The 13,086-nt window shown below is 36.0% G+C and overlaps 1 long non-coding RNA gene across 1 annotated transcript; it reads right to left on the bottom strand.

Moving 5' to 3' along the window:
• Positions 1-3,884: 3,884 nt before the first annotated feature.
• Positions 3,885-12,595, bottom strand: LOC123391049. The gene is made up of 3 exons (XR_006605689.1): positions 12,341-12,595; positions 10,952-11,031; positions 3,885-4,137 (listed from the first exon to the last, which is right to left on the bottom strand). It is a non-coding gene; the product is annotated as an uncharacterized LOC123391049 (long non-coding RNA).
• Positions 12,596-13,086: the final 491 nt, after the last annotated feature.

Raw genomic sequence — 13,086 nt, 5'->3', positions numbered from 1 at the left:
AAGAGGTACTGCGTTAGGATCTGGAAGCGTTTTAGTTGTTGTTGTTGTTGTTTTACATTTTTTAGGGAAGTAGGGCCTCACTTAGTGTCTCTACCCACCTACCACTGGGGGGAATGAGTAAAGTAGAGAGAAAAGAGTGATTTCTGTTTCATAACACATATAATAACTGCTGAGCCGAAACTAAAACTTTGGCCACCTGCATCCACTTACTTTCCATTTCTCCACTGAACTTTCACTGACCTCTCCCTGGTCATTCTGCACATATGACCTGAGCTGGTCTCTGCCTTCAAGGAACGTGTAGTCCTGTGACAGGATATAAAATTCATTGGCACCGTATTCTGACCATGCAGGAAAAAAATCACATACTGAATACTGAGACTGAAAACAACAAGGATAAATGAATGGGCAGCTTGACCAAAATATGCTTACCATTTTGCAACCCAAGTGTAGTCTTCAGTGAGTAATTTATATTAGCTCTAATAAAAAGCATGTCAGAAAGTTTATGACCAAATGTAGCACAAATCATGAATGAGTTCTGCAGAAAATACAAATGAATTATGACTGCTGTCCATGTAATGTAAGAGAAGGCAGTAAGACACTTTTAGACCCATGAAAGTTTCAAACTATGACTCTAAAAAGTTCTTGCTAAAGTACATGCGTTTTCCCAGCGGCTGCATATGTTTGCCTGACAAAACCCATGGTTGGGCAATGGGTCCCAAGGTGTTAGGATTAAATTCCCACTCACACAGTAAGTTCTTCAATTCATGCGGCTGAGCTGACAGCACTGTAGAACACCTTTCCATAAACAAATTCTACTCTAGAGCCTGTTTTCCCTTAGTTTCTGAAGAGAATTGTAATGGCAAGCTAACAGTCTTAAACAGAACAAAGAAAAAGAGAAAAATCTTCAATTAAATGGAAGCCTCAGACAGTAAGACATTTTTCTTTATAATGTTCTGCTGCCCGTTTCTTCTCTTCCACTAATTGTTAAAAACTTTGCATAAATGTCCTTTCATTCTACAGTAATTATAGCAGAAGGAAATGCTCTTGGTCATGAGTTCTGCCTAATATTTAAAGCACAGAAGCTCTGGATTTAGGCAGGCCTGAGTTTAAATCTCAGATCAAACTATGTGAAAGTTGGGCACTTTAATGAAAATTGTTGTGGCAAAGTTTAATTATTTGTAGCATAGTAGTAATATTTTCATTCAATACACAGGGTGTTCATTTTGATTGTCATTTTTTCAGATAATGCACTTACCATAGAACTGATATATAAAAACTTCCTAAAAACATTATTATAAAGATCTCATCTTTGAGAACTAGTGGGTACCCATTCAAAATAATAAAAAGTAACACTGATATCACAATGCACATAAAATGATTTGATAAGTCTGATATCATCCACATTAATGTTCACGTAGATGAAGAATTTAGCCTTTGGTAAATGGTAGGATACTAAGGACATTAATAATGTTACATCATTTTTAATATGATTATTTATTACTAAGCATTGGTGAGACTTAGTATATGCTAGATTTGTAGATATTTTAATCAGAATATTATAGTAAACCATCAAATGTCTCAATTTATTATATAAGGGATATTGAGATACGGTTAAATGCAATGCCTTTTCTCAAGTCACAGTTGATGAAAGTTTCTATTAGAGGTATGTAAGGGAAAGGTGATTAGATTTGAAGGGGGAAATAAATAAGATATGCCTTAATAATGTTGTGATGTTAATAGTTTAATATAAACTGAGAATATGATTACTCTAACCTTGTGCAATTCAAGTCCAGTAAAATGAACTAAAACAAAATAACCAAGCTAGTACAAGGTTTAAATATTTAAATGCCTGCGAGATCTAAACAAGTATGGAGTTACATGTATGATGAGTTATTGTGGCAGAAAACAAACACCAAAACAAAAGTGGAGTTTTGGTTATTTCTAACAGGAGTAACAAAACAACTGACATTTACTAAGCACTTGTTATGAATAAGATGGTCTTTAAAGTACTTGACGTGTAGCGGCAAATTTAACCTTTGGGTTATATGCCGCAGTCAAATCCATTTCACAGAGAAGGAGCTGAGATACAAAGGTCATAAGTAGATCGCCCAAGGTTACAACAGACAATGGCAAATTTGAACCCAAGCAGAGCAATCTCAAGACACGTCTTTTTAGCCATCAAGCTTTGCCAGTGCTGTCTGAGCCCCTACTAGCTAATAATACTTCTAACATTACTTCTAATAATACTTCTAATACTCTAATAATACTTCTTAAGGAAGAAAATCAAACTGTGTGCCCAGATATTAAGTTTTCTTTTAAAAAACTTTACATATCTATATATATATTAAAATACCAATTTAAGGACATTGGAAAATAACCCAATTTTAAATTCAAAATATTCTAATAACAACAAATAAACATTTTCCAAACAGCAGGTTCTCAAGAGAATCATAGACTACCAGCAAACTAAATCACAAATTGAACTCAGGGTGTATCTTTATGACTTTAAAGCTCCTAGAACACTTCATAAAAATTCAGAAGCATTTTTAATTGTGACAGAGAGGTAAGTGTAATAAAGAACAACAAATGCCACAAATAAAATAAAGCTCTCATTTGAACAACTGATATGAGCTCCCACAGATGTTTGCCACAGATTCTAGGACTTTCACCTTCTGAGACTTAGCAGTATAGAAGCAGCAGGAGGGAAAAAATTAATCTGGTCCTTACTACTCACTTATCATGAAACTAGACCATGATTCTGCATAGAACATTAAAACTTCAGAATCACTGAATTATGTCTGTCTCTCCATTACATGCTCATTCACTCATTTAATTAATATTGAGTGTCTACAATATGCAAAACATTGTGTATATTCACACAATACAAATATGAGATGAAAAAACATAGTTTTTCCCCCCTAATTTGGAAATACAAGTAAATAGGACAGAAAAAAAAAAAGCACAAACATATTTTATCAAGTATCTAGCAGGAGCAGGACCAATCACTTTTTTTCTTATGACATATTGAAAAGGGCATAGACTTTGAAATAATTTTGTTGAAATTTTTTCCCCACTTACTGACTGTCTGATGTAATTTTTAAAAATTATTCCTCAAAAACATATTTTTGCTATTCTGTAAACAGAGGACAATGATCCAAATGTTTAAGAAGTAGTAAAGTATTATAGATGACCTAAGTAAGAAGACATAAAATACAGAGCCCTTGGCATACAGAAAGCTATCAATGAATGTTACTTACTTTTTTTTTTTTTTAATTACTGACTCTGTAATGATCTGATTGAGCTGTGATGCTTAACCAACTGAGGCACCCAGGCACACCCCAGGGACTTAAAATTTTTGATTAAGAAAGCTCACATGAAACATTTAACATAATACCTGGATCATCATGTATTCTGATCAAAGTTTAGCTAAGCTTTTTATTAGCTTTATTATTTATCTTATTATTTAATCTTGGCATCAATATTTCTCATGCCAGACCTAACTGAATTCATCCAAAAAATACGAGTTATGTCAAGTTCTGTAAACTACATTTTAGTGATGAAAACAATAATCGAAATACAAATACATTTGCATTAGGAATATTATTAAATCTATGGTCAGAGAAGAAGTTTTAGATAATGAACAGTGAATCCCAATGTTTAAGTTAACCATGTGGTGTTCTGCTTTACTTCATTGGCCCAGAAACCTGATCTGAGATGTTTCGTGCCCCTTGAATATCTCCATATTCTTCCTAATATTACTTGGATGTCTTACTCCTATTTGCTTTATGGCATTCTTTTGTCACCTTTATATAAGAGCAAAGGGAAACCATATCTGAAGTGATAAATTCCTACCATAGAGGACTCCTATCTGTCCTGTGTCACCGCACACATCCCATCATCTTATTAGAATCAGGCCTTGACTTTTAGAAGGTCCTCCCAATGTTGATGCATTTGTGGATTTACCTTTAGCAAAAGCTCCTTGCAGCCAGGGATCCATGACCAGATAATGGGATCGTTCATGCTGCCTGATTTATGCAGTGACTTGAACTGTGTCATCGTGAAGCTCTTTCATTCCTTCCGCCAAGAACCACTCAAATAGAAATGGCTCAAGTCATCTGAAGGAACAAGTCTTGGGAACTATCATTTGAGACAAGGAAAAAGCACTTTATTCACTAGTCTTTATTTAAGTCAACTCATAAATATACATAATTGAAAATTTCAAAGGATTTTTTTTTATATGGGGCAAACCTTTTCCCTTGAATTTACTGTTCTTGAAATAATTGCAAGTGCTTTTATTACGGGGAGGCAATGTGATGTTTTGTAAAAGAACAAGATTCAAAGTTAGGCAAAACTAATCTTAAAACTCTATCACGATGAATAACTGCAGTTCCTTACAAATTTATTTATCCTATCATACGCTCTTTTTCATGTCTAAAAATGGAGATGTGTGTGTGTATGTATATGCACATATATATACATATACACATGCAAATTCCCATATATACATACATACACCATGTGTATTTGTGTGTATATATACATACACACACATATAATGAGCTTACTGGGAATATTAAATGGGAACACATTTTAAAATGTTTTGCTTGGCACTGGGAACATACTCCACAAATGGTGGTTCAGTTCCTTTAGGAAAATGTTTGAGTATGAGCGAGAGAGCCCTCAAATCTCGCTGGTACTATGGAACAGAGATAGGGAGTATCGTGGAAATCTCGAAATAAATATAGCCTATTGCTCCCCATCACCTACTCCAGCATGCATGTAAACCTTATCCTGCAATGGTTATAAAATGCAACATAGATATTCATCATAGGTGGCATAGCAGGAGGACCAACAGAACAGTGGCATTGTTGTCTAAAAGCTTGGTTTGAATCCCGTTGCTTAAGAGAGGAGAACATCATTCTTGATTTTGCAGTTCTTTCATTTCTCATATTCAATATTTCATCAATATCACGTATAATTTTCCTTCTTTACCCACTCTTTTGGATTCCCACCATCATTAGACATATCTTGCAACCCATCATAATTAGCTTGAACTGTATTACACCCTGGTCTTGCCCACAAGTTTGGCCGACAGCATTATCCTTCCAGCATAAAAATCTGATGAGGTTTGTTATCTTTTTTGACCCATCAGATATTTTCCACTAGTCTAAGTATAAAGTCTAAGCCCCTTAAATAGCTTCTAAGACTCTTAACTAAATGACCTTTGCCTGCATCACCAGATCCATCATTTGCCACATACTCTGTTCTCTGGCTCCCCTCGCTAGGCTTACCACTTTTGCCCCTGGTTCCTAAAACACTTGCTTCAAAATGCTTCTAAACATGTTTCTTACCGTGTCCATTCCTATTCCCCTAAATCTCACCTCACACATTGACCTTAGTAACTCTCTCTGCCTCTAGACATTTAGGTACATAGGTAGGTAGGTAGGGAGACAGATAAATAGTTAATTACAATAGTTTTAGATTTACAAAGCTATTAGGGTGATAGTAGTGAGAATTCTTCTATAAACCATACCCAGGTTCTCCTATTTTTCCTATTTTTTTAAGCCATACCTTATTATGGAATATTTGTTATAATTAAGGTGATTTTGGTATTGTTATTAGCTTTAAGTCTATACTTTATTTACATTTCTGCAATCATCCCTGATGTTCTATTTTTCAAAGTCTCTTCTAGGGTCCCACATGACATTTAGTAGTCATACCTCTTTGGTTCCTCTTGGTTTTGATAGTTGCTCATGTTTTTCCTGTTTTTGTAGACTATGGCATTTTTGAAGATTATTGGTAGGTATTTGTAGAATTTCTTTCAGTTGGTTCTTTTGTCTGATGATTTTCTGATGATTAGACTGGGGTATAGGTTTTATAGAGGGCACAGATTTGTGGGAGAAGACGACAGTGGGAAAAAAGTGCCATTTACATTACCATGTGGAAAGGGTACTTATAATCAATATGACTTATCATTGTTCATGTTAATCTTGGTCACCTGACTTTAAGTATTTATCAAGTCTTTTCACTATAAATTTATTGTCTTCCCTTTCTGTATTATTTTCTTTGAGGAAAAGCCAGTATACATAGCCACACTTGTGGAATGAGGAATTATATCCTGTCTTTTGTGAACACAGTATCTACTTAAATTATATTAGCCAAACCATTGAATCAGTTGGGAAGTTTGCTTTTGCTTTGTTTCTGAAACAGATTGTAGACAATTGGTACCATCTTATTTGAAAGTATGGTAGAATTCACTCATGAAACAATCTGGGATTTTATCTGTGATAAAAGATTTTAAAATTGATTCTTAGAGAGTTTTAAAAAAATTTTTTTATAAACATATAATGTATTTTTATCCCCAGGGGTACAGGTCTGTGAATCACCAGGTTTACACACTTCACAGCACTCACCATAGCACATACGCTCCCCAGTGTCCATAACCCCAGCAACCCTCAGTTTCTTTTGTGAGATTAAGAGTCACTTATGGTTTGTATCCCTCCCAATCCCATCTTGTTTCATTCATTCTTCTCCTACCCCCTAAACCCCCCATGTTGCATCTCCACTTCCTCATATCAGGGAGATCATATGATAGCTGTCTTTCTCTGATTGACTTATTTTGCTAAGCATGATACCCTCTAGTTCCATCCACATCATTGCAAATGGTAAGATTTCATTTCTTTTGATGGCTGCATAGTATTCCGTTGTGTATATATACCACCTCTTCTTTATCCATTCGTCTGTTGATGGACATCTAGGTTCTTTCCATAGTTTGGCCAATGTAGACATTGCTGCTATAAACATTCGGGTGCACGTGCCCCTTTGGATCACTACGTTTGTATCTTTAGGGTAAATACCCAGTATTGCAATCACTGGGTCATAGGGTAGTTCTATTTTAAACATTTTGAAGAACCTCCACGCTGTTTTCCAGAGTGGTTGCACCAGCTTGCATTCCCACCAACAGTGTAGGAGGGTTCCCCTTTCTCCACATCCTCGCCAGCATCTGTCATTTCCTGACTTGTTGATTTTAGCCATTCTGACTGGTGTGAGGTGATATCTCATTGTGGTTTTGATTTGTATTTCCCTGATGCCGAGTGATATGGAGCACCCTTTCATGTGTCTGTTGGCCATCTGGATGTCTTCTTTGTAGAAATGTCTGTTCATGTCTCCTGCCCATTTCTTGATTGGATTATTTGTTCTTTGGGTGTTGAGTTTGCTAAGTTCTTTATAGATTTTGGACACTAGCCCTTTATCTGATATGTCATTTGCAAATATCTTCTCCCATTCTGTCAGTTGTCTTTGGTTTTGTTAACTGTTTCCTTTGCTGTGCAAAAGCTTTTGATCTTGATGAAATCCCAATAGTTCATTTTTGCCCTTGCTTCCCTTGCCTTTGGTGATGTTCCTAGGAAGATGTTGCTGCGGCTGAGGTTGAAGAGGTTGCTGCCTGTGTTCTCCTCATTCTCCTCAAGGATTTTGATGGAATCCTTTCTCACACTGAGGTCCTTTATCCATTTTGAGTCTATTTTCGTGTGTGGTGTAAGGAAATGGTCCAATTTCATTTTTCTGCATGTGGCTGTCCAATTTTCCCAACACCATTTATTGAAGAGGCTGTCTTTTTTCCATTGGACATTCTTTCCTGCTTTGTTGAAGATGAGTTGACCATAGAGTTGAGGGTCTATTTCTGGGCTCTCTATTCTGTTCCATTGATCTATGTGTCTGTTTTTGTGCCAGTACCATGCTGTCTTGATGATGACAGCTTTGTAATAGAGCTTCAAGTCCAGAATTGTGATGCCACCAACTTTGGCTTTCTTTTTCAATATTCCTTGGCTATCGAGGTCTTTTCTGGTTCCATATAAATTTTAGGATTATTTGTTCCATTTCTTTGAAGAAAATGGATGGTATTTTGATAGGAATTGCATTAAATGTGTAGATTGCTTTAGGTAGCATAGACATTTTCATAATATTTATTCTTCCAATCCAGGAGCATGGAACATTTTTCCATTTCTTTGTGTCTTCCTCAATTTCTTTAATGAGTAGTTTATAGTTTTCTGAGTATAGATTCTTAGCCTCTTTGGTTAGGTTTATTCCTAGGTATCTTATAGTTTTGGGTGCAATTGTAAATGGGATTGACTCCTTGATTTCTCTTTCTTCTGTCTTGTTGTTGGTGTAGATTTTGTAGGTGTTTGCAGTGCTTAGTAAACTATCTAGATGATCTCCTGCTAGCTGATGTAGCCTCAGCCTGCTACTTCTCTGCCATCTTGACTCCTCTGCCCCATTCTTAGAGAGTTTTTAAATTATTAACAAACTCAAGGAAGATAAGAGATAATCAAACTCAAGAAAAATAAGAGATAAAGAACTACATCCATTATGAATTACACAGGTATTTACCATTAGCTAATTTTATTTTTGTCTATAATCATGAAAGAAACAGATTACTGAAGGAGTGCTCATGTTTGGCATTTGAACTAATATATTTTACTTATTGTTATATATAATATATATTATTTATATATTTTAACATATTTTATTTAGTTAAGATATAATTAGCAGTTAAAGACTATGAGATACAAATTGAATATTGGACAAATACGTGAGAAATACAAGATGTAAAATAAATCCCTTACATCCAAGACAGTCTAATAGTGAGACACACAGAAACATATATACAACAGTTACTATGGGGAATTGTGATACATTTTGAAAGAGATAACTAAAAGATTCAGAAACACTGATAGAGAAGCATACAATAACCTGAGATACATGTGGGGAAAGGTATTCTGTGAGAAAATAGCAGAAAGTAGAAGTATCCATGTAAAATCAGTGATTTTTGTTGTTGTTGTATTGATTACTCTTTAGATATTTAATTTCTTCCTGGGAGAAATAAAAGCAATGACTTCATTGGCATAGTCAAAAAATAAAGAGAAATGGTCATTTTGAAAATATTTTCATCACAAACATTCATTTTTTATGCAAACTTGTCAGAGCCCTTCAGTATATCACTTCTGTTTTTGATAGGGTCTATTAAGTTATATTTATTTTTATGATAGTGATATTTATTTTTTCATAAATTTTTATGAATTTATATATTTTAGCTCATGATAGTAATAGTTATCTTTTCCTTATATAGCCTTCCATTAATACAATGTATACACCACTGTATTACCTGTACCGTGTAGGTGTTTAATATTTATTAAAACAATGAATCAGCGTCTCTACATTAATTTAATGGAATTGGATTTCTATTAGAACTCTTTTGATTACAAGTGACAAAACTAGCTCAGGATAAGAAGATATTTATTGCAAATTGAATCATATTATTGGGAAATCCAATGATAAATTTGATTATGTCTGAATAGATTTGTGGTTGAACCATTGGGAATTCCTTCTTTCCTTTTCTTCTCTCCTCTCTTCTCTAGTCCTTTTCTCTTCCCTCTCTTTCTCTCTCAGCTCTTACTTATTTTAATTGTCTTTACTTTCTGTTGGGTAGGACCTTAGGGCAAAAAGAGGGCCTTCAGAACTTGACATCAAACTGGTCTTTAGAGCTGAGGAATTCCTCAGTAAGAACATAGTATAGTGTTTCTTGTTAAATCCATCTTCTAACTCTTTGGAAAGAGTCTGGACAAGAGTCATCAGGTGGTAAGTGGGCAAGGCAGAATAATATATAGTCTTATCAGAACATGGAATAGCGAGAAGCAGTTCCCTAATGGAAAGATGAATGCTGGTTGGATTGTCTTTAATCTCTTATTTATTATTACTTTTTATAAGATTTACCACCTGAAAGATGTAGTGAGGACTGATTATATAAATCTGTGTCATCACAGGAAATTAATTACCCAGCCCACTAACAAGGGACCAGAAAAATAAACTACCTTCTGTGAGGAAGCAGCTAACTCATGATCACTTGCATGGCCATCACTTAAGGCTAGGCTCCTCCAGATTGCAGCAAACACCCTAGGGATTATTTTTATTTTTGCTCTAGCATATAAAATCATCCACAGAGCCCCTAATTCTTCCCTAAAGGTCTGTTGCTGTGGAATATTAAACATCAGAACTTTTCATATCTCAGGTACAATACATCTTCTGAGGTGGAATTGTGAATTTTATGCAGTCCCAGACAACACAAATAAGGTCAGGATTTTTGCATAATCTTACAGTCTGAATGAGTGTGAGTATGCAGCTGAAAATACCTCCAGAATATGTGCATTGTTGTGCACCAGTTACTAATTTAGTCAGGCACACTGTTAGTCAGACAGACCATCAGCCAACCAGCCTCTGAGCCCGTGCATCCAGCCCCCATGCAAGCGGTCATCCCTTTAATCAGACACTTAGCTAGTCAGCTGGCCTTCATGCAGATAGTCAACCAATCAGCCTGCCGTTAACTAGTCAGTTGGAGAGGCAGCTAGTTAACCAGCCAGTGAGCCTCTGAGCCAGGGAATGATTGAGCAAGTCAGTAAGCCTCGTCTTTCAGCTAGGCAGCCAGGCATTCAAATCATTTGTTAATGTATCAACAATTCTATTAGCCAGTCAGTCCTCAAATCTAGCTATAGAGAGGTGTTGTCCAGGTTTTTAGCTTTGTTTGGCTTTTAGGATTGCTTTGGTTTACTGCTTACTTTCTCAATAATTTTAAACATCATGAGCAAACTAAATTCTTCCATTATAGATTTTCCAACTAGACGGGATATTTAAGACTGCGCCATGTTGCAACTTCTCATCATCAGAAGAGATACTGTACTGCAAAATGTTAATAGAGTCAGCAAGTTTGCAGAAGGGATGCCAGCATATTTAGAAGAATATTCACAGTTTAGGAAGATATAGTACTGAGAGAATAAAGGAGTAATAGTTGTAGAATTATCCTGTTTTTAGTTCTATAATTAACATGTCTCTCAGGTGTTCCATTTATGTAGTATTTTGTAAATAACTTTAATATTTTAAAAATAAAACAGAGACTTACCTTTCAGGTATTATGAAGTTAAGGATTTCAGGTAATCCAGATATATCTTCCTCAGTTACTTCAAATGAGTCTGTTTCCCTCTATTGAAAAAGAAAAGTATTTTCAATGTTCATTCTTAAATTTATTCATTCTACAAATTCATTTGTGTACTGTATAACAGATGGTATTCCAAAGTTCAAAGTCCAAAGATAAAACAACAACAACAACAACAACAGCAACAAAAACCCACAACAACCTTGCTTTGAAGGAATCCATAGGCTTTGACATCAGTGAAAACTTAACTCCGTAAGTGTCTAATCCTAACAAAAGTATAAAGTTTTATGTAACCACCCAGCAGTGTTTCCAGAAAATGGGATGATGCTGAGGTGAGTTTTGAGGAGAAGGAGTTTCTGCCTCTATTTGGAATGAGGCAGAAATAAGAGGACCTCGGGGAGATGTGTAGGGTCCTTTTAGAAAAGTGCCAAACATTCGGTTTTCAAGTATGAATCTACACGGGTGTGGAAAATACCACAAAGGAAATGAGGCTGCAGAAGCAGGTTAGGTCCTATGATGCATATCTTGTTCTTGGATGAACCTCATCCTGAAATTTGCAGAGGAACCCTGGAAAGACTGTGCCTGAGAGAGGGAATTCTGTGCCCTTCAGGCACTGACTGTCTGCATGACTGCTCTTACATTCTTGGACAGCACTCTTCAAATTTTTTTGTTTATAAATTTCCAAAAGGATTATGAAAACCTCAGCTCTCTCAAATATTTAAATAGGCTTATAACATTTGTTTTAAGTGTAGAAAGTCGTAGATGTTTTCATTCCTGGCACATAGTAAATGGTGAAAATTTTAAAATAAGACACATAGGTCATTCTTATAAATATATTCCAAGGAAATGGAAGCCATATAGTAAGTTGATAACCATTCTTTTGGAGTCATGGACCTAATTTCAATGTGTGGAGGGGGGTTTCCCAGACACCCAGCAAGCAATTTTCAGACATCAGGTATCATAAAATTTAACTCAATTTTTATAGTATCTACCTGGACCGAGCTTCAGATCCCATAAGCGGATGGCTCAGTCCTACACAACTGGCCAACCACCACTCTGTCTACCTTCCATCCCACTTTAGGTGCCAGTCACAAACTTAGGTGTCTCCCTTGCTTCTGACCTACTGGCATTTCAGAGGTTCCCACAGACCTTCTCCTTAGGTTCTATTACTCTGCTAAAGTGGCTCACAGAACTCGGAGAAACATTTTTCCTACTAGATTACGAACTTATATAAAAGGATGTAACTCAGGAATGCCAAATAGAAGAGATACACAAGACAAGGTATAAGGAAAGGGTGTGAAGCTTTCATGCCCTCTCCAGGGCCACCCCTCTTCCCACATCCATGTGTTCACCAACCTGGAATCTTCTAGTCTGTCCTTCTGGAACTTTATGAAGGCTTCTTCACTTAGGCATTCTTGATAAAACCTCTGACCAAGCAGGGTGGGACCAGATATACCACCCAAGGAGGGTGGGACCTAGTATTCCTATGTACCAGCACTGGCCCTAAAGGGAGGTCTGATTACCTCATTAACATAACATGAGGCTTTACTACTCTCCACACTTATGAAATTCCAAGAACTTCTGTGCCTGAGATGGGCAGGGAGATCCAATATATACAGTTGTCCCTCTTATCCTAGGTTTCATTTTCGCATTTTCAGTTCCCACAATCAACCACTAAACCACTATCTGGAAGCTGTAGATTCTCCAGGCAAATCATCAGAAAATCAATAACAACCTACATCTACATCACCAAGCCCACGTCACAAAGCTGCTTCATATACCTCACTTCATTTCCTGAGGAAGGTAACTATCATCCCACAGCCGGAAAGGGAGAGAGTGAGTACAGTGTAGTAAGATGTTTTTAGAGAGAGTGAGACCACATTCACATAAAATTTTGATATAGTATAATGTTATAATTGAATATTATTAATTACTGTTGTTAATTTTTTGCCATCCCTAATTTCTAAATTAAACATTGTCATAGGTATGGATGTATAGGATAAAAGATAGTCTATACAGGATACTGTTAATCCAGTACTGTACATGGATTTACTGGGGTGTCTTGGAACATACATCCTTTAGATAAAGGGGGACTACTGTAT

Source organism: Mustela putorius, unplaced genomic scaffold (assembly GCF_011764305.1).
Source record: "Mustela putorius furo isolate JIRA1106 unplaced genomic scaffold, ASM1176430v1.1 tig00000174_pilon_pilon_pilon, whole genome shotgun sequence".
NCBI classification, from domain to species: Eukaryota; Metazoa; Chordata; class Mammalia; order Carnivora; family Mustelidae; genus Mustela; species Mustela putorius.
The sequence above is the reverse complement of the archived record's forward strand: the minus strand, read 5'-3'. Positions and strand labels throughout refer to the sequence as shown.